The 17,999-nt window shown below is 37.3% G+C and overlaps 1 protein-coding gene across 1 annotated transcript in view; it reads left to right on the top strand.

Annotated features, from left to right (window-relative positions):
* The first annotated feature begins 4,178 nt into the window (after positions 1-4,178).
* The window catches only part of LOC120624616, an 82,871-nt gene continuing 69,050 nt past the window's right edge, over positions 4,179-17,999 (top strand). Inside the window, exon 1 of the mRNA XM_039891265.1 lies at positions 4,179-4,417. The gene's annotated coding sequence lies outside the window, so the exon portion shown is untranslated. The remainder of the gene's footprint in view (positions 4,418-17,999) is intronic.

Below are 17,999 nucleotides of genomic sequence, written 5' to 3'. Positions count from 1 at the left end.
GAGGATAGACCTTATACTCCACACCAAACAGATCCTCGGCAATGTACCCTCTACGCACGTTTCGCTCCGAAACCGGAGCATCCTCAGGAGATGTTGACTTTACAATGAATAATTGTTAAGTGAAAAGCGGAAAGTAACGACTGCTTCTATCCAATATTTAGGCACATGAGGCCTAACACTTACGCCTCAAATTGATGGACACAGGGCGGCATGTGGCAGAATATGCTCGTTGCATGTGAAGTGTTGCACTGTTTATAGGCGATGTTTTTCCACTTGCCATCAGATGGGCCATCCTCTTGGTCCGTCAATTAGGTATAAAAAAAAGATTAATTGAAACACTAATACTCGTTCGGGAGATACTTAATCGTAGGACACATTTATATTACTTCCGAACAACTGATTTTCGAATGACACACTCGAACTTTCATCAAAAATTCCCGAGACTGAATTCTAAAGAAAAAGGGTTAATGATATACCTACTGTTATTACTGGTCACCAACAAACAATATTCGTTCTCGGATTTCCGGCTTTGTGGCAACCCTATTGGCTACCGCGGCGCCGGTGTCGTTGCACAAATCTGCTTCCTCAACAAACAACCGGATATCGACGAGAAAGTGTCGCGTTCACGATTACTGTGCGATTACTCCAACCTATTACAATTTTGAATGTCACATCTAAGTTTTGGTATCCATATCTACTCGAATAAACTAATATTAAAAAGCGAAAGTGTGTCAGTTTGTCTGTTGTACCTATGTTCCGCTCAATCGTCGGATCGATCTGGCATTACATGAGTTGCTTCCTGGAGATAGATATATGATATTATATATCCCCGAAAAGCCGCTAAAAATAGCATTTGTTATCATGTCTTGACCGCCAGGGAAAACCTTTTATCTCTGGACGAGGAAGGGTTCTTCCAGGAGTTTTAAAACCCTAAAATAAACGCAGACTAAGTCGCGAGCTCGGCAGAGGCTTGGGTACCACCCTACCGGCAAAGACGTGCCACTAAGGGATTTAATGTGCCAGTGCGATGCCATGCAAAAATCTATTAGGGTTACGACTACCATACTCCCAGGGTAGCCCGCTACCTTCTTAGACTGCATCATCACTCACCACCAGCACGGCTACAATGGGCAGGAGACTATTATATCCCCGGGGAAAGGATATAAATTTATCTTCTCCCACAGCTTTATCAACTCTTAGAGCACTGGTGCACAAGTGGAAATAATATCCATATAACATATGTGTATTAATAAACGGGGGTAAACTTCTCCTATTCCAAGTTCCAGTGATTTAGCAGGTGGTAATTTTTATCTCCCGTTCGTGCTAGCCCTGCTGGTGGGATTGCAGTCATGGGCTAACTTGTAGTGGAATAAAAATAAACTGCTGAGATAACTATCCCTGTTATTAAGACTGTTGACGTCATGAGAGAGGAAGCCTGTGCCCAGAGTGTCCAGTCTGATAGGTTTCTTTATAGTAATACAATTGACGGATCAAGCAGATGGCCCATCTGATGGTACGTGGAAAACCCTCGTGAAGGGACCACGTCCTGCAGCGTGTTACCCCGTGACCATCAGTCTGAGGTGTAGATATTAAGGCTAACCCTTCAGACCGGCCGCGGCATGGTGATTCCGTTCCTATCTCACAACAGGTTTGCGACAGGCGTCAATCTTGTGTTCTGTCTTGTTTCTGTCAAACGTCAGTTTTGCAAACAAAAACAACAACAACGCATTGCAACAATGCAGTCGGACATAAGCATGGTAGCAATAGTTCCCGTCCGGGAGGTATACAACGGGTGCGTCTAATAAAGCTTTTACACCACGCCAAAAAAATAACGACTCTACGACCAAAAAAAGCCCGAGGGATTAAGAGCTTAGACGCACAACACCAACACACACACACACAACACGCTCCAATGATTATATGTAGTTATAAAGAGAGACGCTAAGGATTAGATGCCTTTCGCGCTTCCCAAGGATTGCGGTAAACTATGCCCTTTTTCCAATTCAATATACTTTTTATTTACCCAGGGAACCAAACCCATGGCCGGTCAAACATGCTTATTACTAGACCAACGACGCACTTCCTTTCTTTTTTATAGCTTGTTTACTACGCGGTTGAATAAACTATGGGTACATTTTGTCGTCGGCTTATCTTTACGAATGCCATCCATTTATCTCTACCAATAATCGATATGCACTAGAGACAGGCAGTCATTAAGCTTTTACGGAATAAATAGTAAATTTATGTGTCCATTCAAACCAAACTGGATAATCTTGTTGAGTTATCTAATTACTTATTCCTGTATTAAATGTAAGATGAACCATCCATGTAAATGAATAAGTTAAGATGAATAATATACCTAACTTTTTTTTTTTCTGTTTTGTTGTGGTTTGATTTTTGAACCAGATATAGGTACCTACCATATTTTTTTGGTAGTAATGTTTTTATTCAGTAAATACCTTTGCTTTGACTGTATGATGTAGGCGAAAGAATGGGGTAACGAGCTGGCTGTCAAAGTTAGGACAAGATTCTTAGACCAAGGCGCTAGGCTTGAGAGTACCAGTAACATTTATACGGCACGGGGGAAACGGTATTAGAGAAGTCTACCCAGCTACTTTAATATAAATAAGAAAAAAGTCTGGCCACTATTAAATACATCCGTTCAAAATTTCATGTCGATAGCTTGGTTAAGAAGGCTTAGTTTAGTGATAAGTTAATAAAATATTCACCTTTGATGCACACAATGGTTCAATTTTTACCATTTTGGTGAAAGAAATGCTGAAACTTTATACTCTACCCATAATTGTACGACCTTTAGGAACTGTGCATAGTAGTTTTAGAACTGTAGTGGCAATGGGCGGGGCACATGGCTCTAATGACGGATAAATATTGGGTCCCTACATCTGTCCTTGCTGAACGATGTTTGATAGACCCTCACAGAGTGAAAAGACAATAATAACAATACCATCGCAAGGACTATGTGTTGAAACCTTTACAAGAGTCCTACAATAGATGCAAATCGGTTTAGACAACGACGAAATAGGTGACATACGGTTTTTCAATCTATGTATAGACCAGTCGGAAGTTAATCGCTTGATTTAGTAGAAACATCTCGAAAGTTGAGCGAGAAGAATGCAAAAAAGGATTTTAAAATACCGTGAGCGCGAGCGCGAGAAAAACAACCGTCGCACGCGCGTCCGCCCGCGCCCTGCGCCCTGCGGGGTCAGCTGCCGTAGGCGAGGAGACGCCGGCGACTGACGGTAGAGATGGATTCACCTCATATTATAGAGTGGTTTATATAGTAATTATTAACGAGCCAAGCTGATAGCCCATAGGTGGGAAACCATCACCTATAAACAGAACAACACTTCGTAGTTCATGCAAAGAACACGTTCTGCAACGTGCCGCTCTAGATGTTAACCTGAGGCCTCATGTATCTGTTATTACACCAGCAACGCCCTTCCGATCAGAACACTCGAGAATGCAGCTTGGCGGCAGAAATAAGCATGTTCGTAGTACTTCTGCGGACTGCCAAAAACGTTAGACTACTACTTAAAGTCAAATGTGTTAGATTTTTTTTTTGTTGGTAAGTGTTTCTGAACTTTCTTTTGCCGTCAAAGCTAACGTTCTCCCACCAAACCAGGACAGAGAAAATTCAGAAATTATAAATTTCGAAATTGCTCTCAGTAAGGCTAGCAGAGGCAGGAGACAAAAATTATATCCCCTGATATATCCCCTGACAAGGGATATAATTAACGTATCCCCTGCTAAAGCACGGGGACATGGAATAGGAGAAGTTTGATTATTTTTATACATAAATTATTTGAATATTATGTCCACTTGTGCGTCAGAGCTCTGAGAGTTAATAAAGCTGTGGGAGAAGATACATTTTTATCAATTTTCCCCGGGGAGATAATGGTCTCCTGCTTATGCTAGCTGTGCTGTCGGGGATGGAATCCGGGTTCTCCTTCCTAGAAGATCATAATGCTAACCAGTGCGCCATGTAGGTAGATATAAACGGTCTCAAACTTCGAGACTCCAAGCTCAATAAAAATAGATCAGTAAACAATTAAATTAAAATGGCTCTATCTCCCAAACTATTCCACAACAAAAGCCTGCAATGTTGGGGTCCGATGCGCCTCACGAGTCAGAGGCCGCGCCGGCAGTCTACCCGCGACCATCCGTGCGCGCACCCGCCGTCGCCTCGTGCCACAGGCTGCGTGATCGCGATACGCTAACGGCTAAACAACAGCGTAAAAAAATCGAGTTACTTTTTTTCAGTGCAAGCGCCAATGTTTTTATACTATTGTTATTGAACCAAGTGTTACTTTGTGATGTGATTTGAAAGGTTCTGTTTTAAATTACAATCCTTAAAGGATTTAAGTCCTTGAAGGATTTTACTTTAAGCTTTTTTGAGGTGAGTCCCTAAATTGTGATTAATAAAGCTTTACTTAAATAATATTTCGAACGTTAAGGTAGGTTTATTTATTTGTTTAGTTTGTAATTGAAATAATCTCTATCTTTTAGTTGGAATCAAAATCTTTTTATTATACTCGAATATATTTAATCGACATCCAATAAGTGATGTTAGTTTGGCGGCATGAGTCCATATTTCCGTCAAATTCGATATTTAAATATTATAGCTTTTTTAGCCATTTTAAATTTTATAAAGATCATCGACTATAGAGGATTGGGTCAGGAATTAGGTCAATAGTTTGGTAAATAGCAGGTATTTTTTGACTATTACTAATTGTTAAGTACCTACATTGCAACGTCCGATGGTAGAGTCTAGAGAATATTCTACTATCTCTTGGGAAAAGTTGCGTTCCATCTTAGAATGCGTAATTAGTACCTATTTAAACATTAAGTTATGGTTATAACTGTTATGTATAGTAATATAAGTTTATATCTATATATTTTTACATCCTAATCCTTCGTCTTACTGTCATATTTTTTCATATTGTGTACGATACAGTGTATTAGTACTTACTAATTGTAATTTTAGTAATATTTGAAAATAATATATAATAGAGTAATCACATTTAATGGGTGTACCGAAGTGGTATTTATTAATGAACTCTCTCTCGTTTTCTGTATTTATATATTTATTATTGTTACATATTTTTGATAATAGTAAGTAAAAATAATGGAGTAATTTCGTAATTAAGACCGTTACCACAAAAGTAACGTGTGAGAAGGCGGTGACTTTATCAAACTGGTGAAGCACACAGCAATCTGAAATTTTGCTGACTCTTGGAGTCAGGTATTCTATTAAAATTTAACACACTAAGTTTGTAGGTATGTTTGTACCTACCAAGGTACAGTGTTAATTTCAAGCATTGGATTAAAAAAAAATACCAATTTAAAGGATAAGTTATTCATAAATGCTATGAAACGCTAAATGTATCTAATAAATTAAAAAAAAATCAAAATTCAAAATTCATTTATTTCAAGTAGGCCTAATATAAGCACTTTTGAAACGTCAAGTCTCAACTTCTACCACCGGTTCGGAAGGCAGATTCAACCGATAAGAAGCCGGCAAGAAACTCAGCAGTTGCTCTTTTCCAACATCAACAATTTTCATTTTACATTTTAACATTCATTTTTCTATCTTGTGAGAGCTGAAAGCGGAGCCGGATGCTTCCAAGCAACCTTTTCATTAAAAAATTCATCAATTGTATAGTAACCTCGCTGTAATAAATGTGTTTTAACAAATTCTTTAAACTTGTGCATTGGCAGGTCCAAAATCACCTATGTATGTATATTTAGTACATGACTCAGTTAAAACTTTAATGTTTTAATTTTCTCTTAATGTTAATTTATTATTACTCTGGAATGTGAAATATCTGTATACCGGAAATAAATGGGAAGGACTCTTATTTATACTACAGCAGGGCTAGCACAGGCCGGTGAAAAAAGTTATATCCCCCGATTATATCCCCTGACAGGAGATATAATTAACGTGTCCACCTGCTTAAATACGCGAACGTAGAATAGAAGAAGTTCACTATCGTTTATTATTACACATATTATTGGGATAGTATTTTCAATAATATGTGTAATTTCCAAGAGAGCTGGTAAAGCATTTTTTTCCTTTCCCCGAGGATATAATTGTCTCCTGCTGCTGTGTGTAAATGCACGTATCGCGCCGTATATAATTAAGCTTAATTTTCATAATACACAAGGATTATTACGACATGTTAGTTATAATAACCAGTTTTTTAAAAGTTACAATTGACGGACAAAGCATGTCCCACTTGATGGTTAGTGGAAAACCATCGCCTATTAACAGAGCAACTTCGCAGGGCGTGCAAGGAACACGTTCTGCAACGTGCTGCGGAAAGAAATCCCAATTCCTAATTCTGTTGTACTATTGTATTGCTGCTGCCCTGTGTCCATCAACTAGGTGCTAAGCCACGTGTGCCAGTTATTACACCGGCAACCACAGCGTTGTAACAATGCTGCTTAGCGGCAGAAATAAGGCAGTAGTACTTCCCCGGGCGAGCTGTCACAAAAAGCTTTAACTCTACCATAAACAACCATCCTGTGTGAACTTGTACCTAGTAAAGATTTCTTGAATCGAATTCAAGACCTCGTAATCCACAGCAGAACACGCTTACTACTGGACCCAGGCAGTGTATCCATGATTGCACACTCCTTTGGCTTACACCTTTAAAGCTGTATTGATAAATCAAGTGTTGTATATTTGTAGTGACTCTATTATCGCTTTATAAGGTTGCTTTTTTAAATTTTTCTCATGTAATTATATGAAATGATACACATAAATGTCTAAATGGGCGTCAGTTTAATAATTATAGTCAAGCTGCGTCTAACCGAGAGCGGGGGAAAGTGGCGTTTCGCCCGCTACCATCGGATTCCATGCGTTTACATTATGTTGGTACTTACCTTCTGCTCACTGCACTTGCTCACTGCACTGCACGATATAGATAAAAAACATGTTTGTTAGGTATAAATACCAACCAACTTTTTTTATTTATATCTTTTAGTTCCATTACAAGGTAGCCCTTGCCTACAATCTTACCTGCTGGTAAGTGATGATGCAGTCTGAGATAGTAACTTGCTAATCCGGGTACGGTAGTTATTATTCCCATAACCCTAATCGTTTTATACGCGACATCGTGCCGGTACGCCAAATAGCTTAGCGGCACGTCTTTGTTGGTAGAGTGATAATTAGCCACGGCTTAAGTCGGCAGACAAGACCAGACCAAAGAAAATTGAGGAATTATAAATTTTCAAACGGTTCCTACCGGGGTCGAATCCGGGACCTCCCGCCTAAAACAGGCGTCCCCGGTTCGACAGATCTGAAACCTGTGCCAGGAAAGTCGTCAAAAGCTACTCCCGAATCGTCTTCGGCCTTATGAAGTAGCTAGAATATTCTTTGCAAACACCTGTTCTTATTTAACTGAAGAAAATCAGTCTTTCCTGGGGAAGATATAAATGTGTGTGAAAATGCGTCAAAACTGTTACGAAGATTATCCCGGAACAACGAATCTTGAAGGATATTAAAACTTATGTTTTGGTTTTGCAATTGTTTGAATAATCATAAAGTTTCATTGAAATTATGCATTCAGATACTTTTTACATTTCTATGGAAGGTGACATAATAGAGATATACTAAAACTAATGAAAACTACTAAAATTCTTATTGTAATCCTTAATTCAGTAACAAAAGTTCTATATGTAGGTCTTTGAATTACACCACGCAAGCTTTGAATCGCTGGGATTTACCCGAAAGCAATAAAAACTGAAGAAAAGTAATACTTTTTTGATAGAGTGATGAATATCATGATGGTAATATCCTTTATCTATCGGTTTCAATTAGAGAAATTTTGTGACATTTGTAACCCAGAAACCTACATTTGTAGAGAGTAATCAAGAATTATATCTCTCCTTAAAAATTAAAATATCAAAAGAATAGGCTACTTACTCTTAGCTTTACAGCAGAAAATAAGATTTTAAAGGGTTTTTTTTGGCTACATAATCCATGCCTCCATCTTGAATTTTAATTTAACGTTGGATCACATCTACACCTTGTACAGTCCTTACTATTAAATCTGTTAAGGTAATCTAAATCTAAAATTTGCGAGGGATGTTAAAATTTGTACTGCAATTGAGGTTAGCTGGACCTTCCGAATGATTTTTTTATGCTTCTCTAACCTTAGGCAAAAATATTTTTGCTCCAGCTGTTGTTTCTGATGTGTACCGATCCTGCCACTGGTCAAATGAGTTTTGTCGGGTGATGCGTTTAGACATTCTTGATAATCTGTTACTTTTTTTTTTTGTAGAGAGCAGCTGTGTTCTGTTTAATAGCGACTGCTAGAGAGTGCGTCGATTTCGGCTTTTGGAGCAGTTCTAGGGAGGATCAGGAATTTCTGAAGATACATGTTTGATTTTCTTCGACAGGGAGAATAATTCCAAGCGGAATTATTTGACTTGTTGGATTAAAATGTTACGCAACTAGTCTGTATTATGAAAGAATAAATTCTTACATAATATTAAGAAATTCATTAAAATTACATAGGAGTTATCGTAATACAATTATTTAAAGATCATTTACTTTAATAATTAGGCGTGAACACTCTCGCTTCTATTGTATTTTTTTATTTTTAATTAAATACTAATTTTTCCGTTTGATTACTATCGTTATACAATGAAGCGTGAGGTGGATGTAACTGTGACTCAAAGTAGATAACGGTTGCACAATTATCTTGTTAGGGAAAGAAAACACCAATTTTTTTTTATTGAGTCTTAATACAATACTTATCTAAAACGAGTTATTTAAATGAGTGTTAAGTCTTAGTTGATGATCAATTAAATTTTTTGAAAAATATAAAGAAAAGTAACTAAAGCTCAAAAGAGTATTTAATTATCCTAGTTCTATCTTTTGGCTTCTTGTTATGTAGATACAAGAACTTTCAATGAGTTACTAGATCGACATACTAGAAACTGTTGTTAAATTTGACGTTTAGGATTTGGTGTGAATGTCGTCGAAAGTGCCTAGGTAGCTCCCCGCCTAGCTGCGATTTTAATCCAAAAGAGATATAGGGAATATAGAAAATCATACAATCTTCTCTACATTGAACAGATTTTTGATTACACTTCATCTCACATATGAGTTACAGTTACGCAAGTCTATTTAATTTTATTGTATACCAAATTGTATCGTTTGATTTTCGAAAAATAACATATCACGACTTCCCTGGCACAACGGTGAGCGCTGTGAATTTAAGCAGGAGCAGGGTCAATTTGGGAGTTCTTAATTTTTGAATTTTCTCGGGTCTGGTCTGGTGGGGCTTCAGCCACGGCTAGTTACCACTCTACCGAAAAAGACGAGCCGCTAAGCGATTTAGTGTTCCGGTGCGATGTCGCCTAGAAACCGATTGGCTACCATACTCCTCAACAGTTTAGCCCGATACCATAACTTATAACCAGGTGAGATTGCAGTCAAGGGCTAACTTGTAGTGGAATTAAAAAAAAAACAATGTTACGACATGACGATTCTCAATACTTAACTACATATACTTATTAAATACGTGCGCTGTAGAAAACGATTTTATCCCTGAGGAAAAGTCGAGCGGAGAAAGCAAGCAAATGCTCGCATGCATTAATATAAATATTTATCAGTAGCAGTAACCAATCGTTTTATTACAAGTGTTGTTCTTTGTTTGTCACGGATATCCACAAAATAACCTGTTTCTATCTGAAAACAATAATTGTGATAAACAGACAGACGTGAAAATAGATTCTTCGTTTGACTACGGAACCATAGTACTCTGAACTTTGCATCGGCATTTTTTTCTAACACTCCTTAAATAAGGCTTACATATAAAGTTGCAGTATCAAACACCATTCGAACATATCCAGGTCAGTTTTTGACTCGCCACTGCACACGCCAGATTGGTGGAATACGAATAGCTTCCCATATACGGCCGCTGCGGATAGCGTTAGATACGTATGGTTTTAATTAAGACTTCCACATTCATCCGAAACCCGTTTTTCATTGGCGAGACAATGAGCGCGCACGGTTCCCAGGCAACGCTTATTTGGAGACGGAATGCTGCAGCCAAAGGCATCCGAAATATGGTTTAAGGGTACTCGCATATTAGCCACTCACTACGGCTTCAAATAGCAGGGAGCTTTGAGCTATAGATGGTGAATGTGGAGGCGAGGATGGAGGCGACAGCTATTTACATGCCGCAGTCGGAACTTTCATATAGAAAATATTAAAGTCAAAGTCAAAGTCAAATATTTCTTTATTCAAATAGGCACTTAGATGGCACTTTTGATGCGTACATTACATGTAAAATATGACATGGGAGTGAGTTGATGGCGATAAATAAATTCGTCAACTTAAAACTGTAGCTACGAGGGTTCCAAACGCGCCCTGGTCTAAGAAGAAGCCCACAACAAACATAGCCGGTTGTTATTTTTTTTTATCACCATCTCACATTGTCCTTTAAAATGCATATGCATTGCTGTAGCGTGGTGGGTTAGTGCTCTAATACCCTCTGTCCTATTAGAGAAGAGACCTGATGACCAGTGGCGTGCATAGAGGGTATGCTGATGATATAAAGTGAATAAAATCTCCAGTACAAATTATAAAAACTTAAGGATAGGCATTGTAAGTAATATATAGTAATGTAATATACAGTAATGTAATATACAGTATGAGTTATAAAAACTTAAGGGTAAGCTTTTATAACTCATACTGTATATTTTTTTAATTTCATATCATACAGTCATCAGCAGTGCATGCATACCCTGTGCATACACTGCTGATGACTAAGGAAATATAACAGAGAACTTGCAGCAGCTTTCTTTGTGGTACTGCTTCTCTTAACTGCGATCACCAATCCATCTCCCCAGCGATGTGATTATCAGCAATGCCTTCCATACAGAGAGGCCTTTAATCCATCATGGACTGTTGTACACTATTAATTGATGTACTACTTTTTTTTTTTTAATCTTTATTTTTTTGGGGTTTTTATCCTCGAAGACATGCCATCTAAACTACACAGTCAGATCCTTAAGATTAAACAAAATAAGAACCAAACATTATAACGAATACTTAACTACTATTTAAGGATGAGCCGAAGCAACTAAGTCATAGAAGTCCATCGCGATCGCAGATGTTGGGCTACTCAGGGCATGATGTTCTTCGTTATTTCGTCTTACTTCACAAAATATATAAACGACATTCCGGTCTCTAAAGGACTTGTTGTATGTTGCATAATAAACATTACCTATTTGTATTTGTTTGTTGGTTTATGCGACATTAAAAATGAACAAGCAGATACTGCACATACCTAGTTGCATTTCACGTTACCGTGCAAGACCGTGAGATGAGACCATTGACCATTTGACGGCCGAGTGGTGCAGTGGGCAGCGTGCTTTCTGAGTCCAAGGTCGTGGGTTCGATTCCCACAATTGGAAAATGTTTGTGTGATGAACATGAATGTGACAGTGTTGGTGTTTATCTGTATATTATAAGTATTTATGTGTATTATATTCATAAAAAAGTATTCATCAGCTATCTCAGTACCCATAACACCAGCTACGCTTACTTTGGGTCTAGATGGCGATGTGTGTATTGTCGTAGTATATTTATTTATTTATTTATTTATTGTCTTTCTTACTCTGCTTGTATTGACGGCACAGTTTTCTGCTTAATTCTGTTTAATTTCTGACGTGCCTACGTTTAATATACCTGTGTATATACCGGTTATAATCGCCATGCTTTCTAAAATCGGTACTATTATAGCATGTGATTTTACGTTTTAGCACAACTATACTTAAACCAAAAGACGCTGCTAGTGGTCCGTGTGAGTTGATCTTATACCTTTGCAAGTTGAAATCAGAGCTCTTTAGACAGAGACACTTTTGTAAACAAGTAGCCTTTGCTTCACTATGTAGATTTTTGTATTCATAAAATATGACTGTTTTTAGTTCGCACGGTCAGCTTTTGGGTTTCTTGCTGAATGTACGGTTAAATGTTAATGGTATACACATCTTATGTTTAGTGTTCACTAATTAATTACGCACTTTGAATTAGTTAAATGTGTATAATTATATTTTTATTCTCGTTAATTAACACCTGCTAGAAGTCGCTTGTGTCTTAATAGTTAAGTTTATTTTCTACTACACGTTAGCCTTTGAATGCTATCTCACCTGCAGTAAGTGATGATGCAGTTCCAGTTCTAAATTCAACAAGACATCGTACTGGAACGCTGAATCGCTCAGTGGCACAACTTTGTCGGTAGAGTGGCAAGTAGCGTCGACCAAAGCCTTCCACCAGAAGAGACCAGACCAGAGATATATCAGTAGTTATAAATTCCAAATTGCCCCTGCCTCTTTTCGCTAAGGAGGACGTTTTTATTACATATTGTTATGCATCTAAAAGCGACACGAAAGCTTGAAGATATTTCGATATTAATGACGATCATCATAGTAGTGGTCAGCGTCAGTTGGGAGTTTCTAAATCCACGGACCTGGGCTGCTTGTTTCTAGCAGCTCCCAGCGACTCGTTTGATGTCGCCTGTCCACCTCGATGGTATTCGACCAACGCTGCGTTTACCGGTGCGGGGTTTCTATTCTAGCACCTTGGGACCCCAACGTCCATTGGTTCTTTGAACTATGTGCCCCGCTGATTGCCACTTCTGCTTCGCGATTCACTGAGCTAAGTTGGTAAGCACTAGTTCGTCTACGGATCTCCTCATTTCTGATTTGATCACGTGGAGCTGCTCTTAGCATAGCTCACCTGAGTGACTATGAACCTTCTTTCAGCCTGGCTTTGAGATCTGTAAATCATCACTGCCAACAAGCTCTTATTGACGTTATTGTATTTGTATCACGTTTCGTAGCAACTGTAACAATATTGATGCAGCTGGACCAGCCGAAAATTTATCGCGCGTTGAAGTCTTTAACTACGTCGTGACATAAACTATACCAGTAACACGAATAAGTTTTTTTCTTGTAAAATTTGCAGCAATGTTGAGGCATCATTTACCAACGTTACTTTGTGATCTTCGTGCAACGAGACGGGTTTCCTGACACTTATCTCCAATAACACGGACACTGTGGCAATTCTATGTATTGCACGGTACGCAACCTTTCTTGTTACGGTACGGAAACTTTGTTGCTATCACCGCTTCTGTTACAAATATAATGTTTTTAATATAGTGTTACCAATTGTTACCGCTTATACCCGTTAGGAATCCTGCAGTTTTGGTCTATACGAAACCCTCTAAAGATACGATTTCTATTCCAGCGCAACCGTATTTTTATTATTAATTATGCTTTTGCACTGTCCGGTGTCCCCTATACTTAGTTACGTTCTTTGAAGTTAACTTCTAATTAAGGCGTTTTCCTTTCTTGTCTAATCTATAAAAGGTACATTATTATAATGCCCTATTCCTATACAAAATGCCTTTAGATTCGACATCCTGTTTTTTTATTAGTTTCTATCATGCATTCTTTAGGATATTAAACTTTAAAACTGATATGATAAAGTACATAACAGCTTTTCAATATATATATGTGACTGTTTTGTGGAATTAAACTGTATCAATTGCCGTTTAGAGTCTATTATTGCGCGTTAAAGTGTTTATTTTTGTGATTATTATCCCAAAATTTTGCACCCTCCTAACAGATGCGTTAGAAAACCGTTGATGGTATCGGAGCATGCGAGGTTCTTATTTTTTGTTGGATTTTTTAGTTAATGAAGACGGTATGGCGAGATGGAAACGGAAATAAATTTTATTAATTGAATAGATATCTCGCGGTTTCACCGCTTTAACTTTTGATTGTGGTAGATGAGTTTTGTCCTCTATGGCTAATAATGTAGATCTACGGAATATATCAGATCTACACTACCAATCAGTGAGCCCTTCCTTAAGACCTTTTAAGTTTATGTATGTGGTTATCGCCATCATCTCACTACCGTGTAATTCTTATGTACGCATAAAAAGTGCCACCTATAAAAAGAAAGAGCTTGACTAGTAGAATAATGTACAGTACGGAAAGTCGGGGTTTTTTTAAATTTAAAACTTTATATATTTATCCTGTCATCACTTCAGGAAATCGATCACATTGATCAATCAGTCGTCGAAACGTGTCAGTGAAAATATTTATAAACTATTTCCTTAGTTTTAGATTTCCAACGTGTTCGCGCTTAAGCTCCTGAAAAGCATTAAATGTGACGAAATATCGTGTTTTAGGTGAGAAATAAGAGCTCGTTTTCTCATTTGTATATCCCCGAAAATATGTTATGTCCACCAGGCTATTACCACTTCAACTATATAAAAAACAACATCCCTATCCCTATCCCTACTAATATTATAAATGACATTTTCTATTCTATCTACTTAGAATAAAGATATTTTTGACTTTGACTTTGGTTGATATGATGATGAGTTTTAGTTTGTTATTTTTTTCATCCGCTACTTCTGGCCCTAACCTGGGTTTCTTTCTTCACGAACTGCAGTAGGTACCTACTCTGTAGTCCGTCACTCCGATCAACTTCTTCGTATACTGGAAATGCCACTAACTTCCTTGCTGTTTAGTTACTTAGAGGGGTTTGCTTTCTTGACACAAGATGTATAAAGTGTAAACAGTGTATAAATCTAAAGGTGTAACGGTTTTTTTTACCGACTTCAAAAAAGAGGAGGTTCTCAATTCGTCGAAATCTTTTTTTGTTTTTAGGTTCGTTACTCGATTACTCGAAGACGCCTGAAGCGTTTTCAAAAATTCTCTTTTTGTTTTAAAGGGCATACTTTCCAGGTGGTCTCATTTAAATTTTATTGAATTCGGTCGAACTGTTATTAAAAAAATCATCAATAATGTAACCCAAAGTAGCAAATTTTGCCTATAAAGTTCATTATTTGGCGTGCGCTGAGAAAATAATTGATGATACATAAAAAATATGTCCTACATGATTAAAGTACTCATTATTACCTACCAAAAAGTCCTTAAGGGAATATATATCTAACTATCACATTAAGGTAACAATAGTAGCGTTTGTTTTCTAAAATTTAATTAGATCGCTGGATCTATTTTTTTTTACTTTTAGTTCCTGGGCGTATGTTGAAGTCGGCTTTTTTTTAAATTTATTATAACCACATTATAAAAAGACAAAAGTATCCACTCATATAAAAGTTCAATATATCTTCCAGTTTTTATCGGAACGAAAATCGCAAGTTGGTTTTGTTTAAAAAAAATAAAACAAGTGAATTACGCAGTGGTAGGTCTCCACTGTCTCGGCAGGCAGGTATTCACTAAGCGAGACGCACTTATTATTTCCTCCACTGTGCCGCAAATGTATTCCATTACTCTCGTAACTTATCACGTCTAAATGCAGGGTTTATGAATTTGAAATTTCACTCAGATTACATTTTTGTAACTGTCAAGACTCAAGATATTTCATCTCTTTTACACGCTTTTTATTAGCTTCACCTGTATGTTTGTAACTGACTCCTTTGGACTCGATTGACCCTCTTTAAACGGTCTGATTTCGATGGCAATACACTAATTTGATAAGATTATTTGTTATTTTGACATTTTTTTGTTAATATATTTAATTTTCATATGAGGCAGTAATGGTGTTTATTTTAATTTCCTACCGATTTATCTTTAGCAGAGTTTTCTAGTACAATGTAAATGGGTTACTGATGAATTTGGCTCTAATAAAAATAATAGTTGAAAAAAACTGAAACAACAGTGGGCCAGCGTGGTGGACTACGGCCTTAACTCCTTCTCATTGTGGGAGGGGACCCGTGCCTTGTAGTGGGCCGGTAATGGGTTGATATGATGATGATGATGATGATCTGTTATGATCTGCTAAAAACTTCTCATTATCCTAAACCTTTGCCCGCCCTCTGTATTGCATGGGTCTCTTCTCGGGTTGAGAAGGGTTAAGGCCGTAGTCCTCCACGCTGTGCGCTACCTAAGTGCTGATAGCCTTCACACGCTTTTGAGAACATTATGGGGCACTCTCCAGGCATGCCGGTTTTCTAACGATGTTTTCCTTCACCGTTAAAGCCAGTAATATTTTAATTGATCACATAAAAAAATATAAGATACTTTTAGTTTGTCATAAAAGCAAAAATAAACAACGAGGTATTTAGGTAGATACTTGTATATATCTTTAACCAATAATGTTTCGTCCAAAGCTGCGGAAATCGAGTCTGCTCCTAAAATATAACTATGAACACTCCCGACTGATTCACTTTTCAAAAAAACAAAATGTAAATCGGTTCATCCATGCACAGCGAGCCACGGACAGACACACACCAGAGACTCACAATGACACGTCAAACGTATAACGCGTCGGGGGTTAAAATGACTCTTGTCTGACGAATGAATGCCGTTACTCAAACTCGGTTTGGATAATATTTTACGCAGATTTTTCTGTTTAAGTTAGATTTTTCCATTTAGCAATTGGAAAGGCATTGTGTTGGGCACGAGTCGATCACATACAATTTACCCGCGATTGTAAGACCAGGCATTGTGCGTCGCATAATGGTGCGTACCTACATTAAACACGCAATACGCATTGTGTTTGCTTCAATCTGACCGCACACTTTGTTTGCCACACAACACAAATAAATAACCTAGGAACTGTAAGGGATTATACTATTTAAGAAATGAATGTTGATCAACTTATAATTTCTTTTGTTCGGTCGTAAGATGGTTTTAGTCTGTTCGACTAAAAACTTAACAGTGGAAAAATTATTTTTAGGGCATAAATAAATCATAGCCAGTGGCTTGCATAGAGGGGGGTATGCATAATGCACAGGGTATGCAGATTATATAAAATGAAGAAAATCTCCAGTACGAGTTACAAATACTTAATGGAAGGCTTTGTATATCTCTTACAATGATTATTCTTAAGTTTTTTATAGCTCTTACTGGGGATTTTCTTCATTTTATCTGCATACCCTGTGCATACCCTGTGCATACCCTGTGCATACCCTCTATGCACGCCGCTGAACATAGCCATTGTAGGTTAAGAGCATTAAGGAAAGTTATATTATTCATATCGTCTGAATATTTAAACTGCACTTGCACTGCATGCAATAAAGACTGAATGAGGATTCTGTATGTTCTTAATTCTGTTACTACGAAGCTATTTCACATTCCTAAAGGTATAATCATCACCCAAATAAGAATTAAGGATATAAATCACGAATTTATTCGGCTAGGAATAACCATTAAAATTTTAAGCTGAGCGTTATAACCAAAATCGGTTGGTCGTAAACATTTATTATTACGAAATAGTCTATACGAAAAGCACAAAGCTTCTCTCGATATACTCGATAAAATCGATACAAAGCGTGATCCGATCGTAAAATAGTAAAATATGGAGTATACGTAGTGTAGTGCACCAATACCGCTGAGTCGACGTTTACGAGCCGAGATAAATAAACCGTAACAATCGTATTATCACACTATACAAGTTTACAATAATTATAGGCCGTAATTTAAAAGAGGTAGCGTTATTGAAATTAATTATAACTTATGGAGTTTTGATAAATATATTAATATATCTATCTATTAGTAATGCAAAGCTGATAACTTCACAAAATTGACAAACTTATAATAAAAATAGGTACTTACCTAAACTCAATTGCCAAGTCGAGTTAATATTTTTCTTCACTGACCTCCCCAAGGAAACGCATGGCACTTTTTTCGTAACCCAGTTTCATTGCTTTGCAAGTCAACAAATATACAAATTACATTTTTAGGACCGTTTTGAAACGTTAAATTCCTCTGCCTCTAGACACTCTACTACCGATTTGGAGAGAAGATTTTACTGAGTCTGCAAGACCCTCGGTAGCACCCCTTTTCTGAAATATATATTTTACGATTTGTAAGATGAAAGTGGATGATATTATCTCAGTATGTACATGTAAGTACCACACGAAAGTCATTTCAAAACTTTTTATAATTTTAAAGTGATAATTTTCGTTACATCGTATGAC

The sequence above is a fragment of the Pararge aegeria genome, chromosome 6 (genome assembly GCF_905163445.1).
Source record: "Pararge aegeria chromosome 6, ilParAegt1.1, whole genome shotgun sequence".
NCBI lineage: Eukaryota > Metazoa > Arthropoda > Insecta > Lepidoptera > Nymphalidae > Pararge > Pararge aegeria.
The sequence above is the reverse complement of the archived record's forward strand: the minus strand, read 5'-3'. Positions and strand labels throughout refer to the sequence as shown.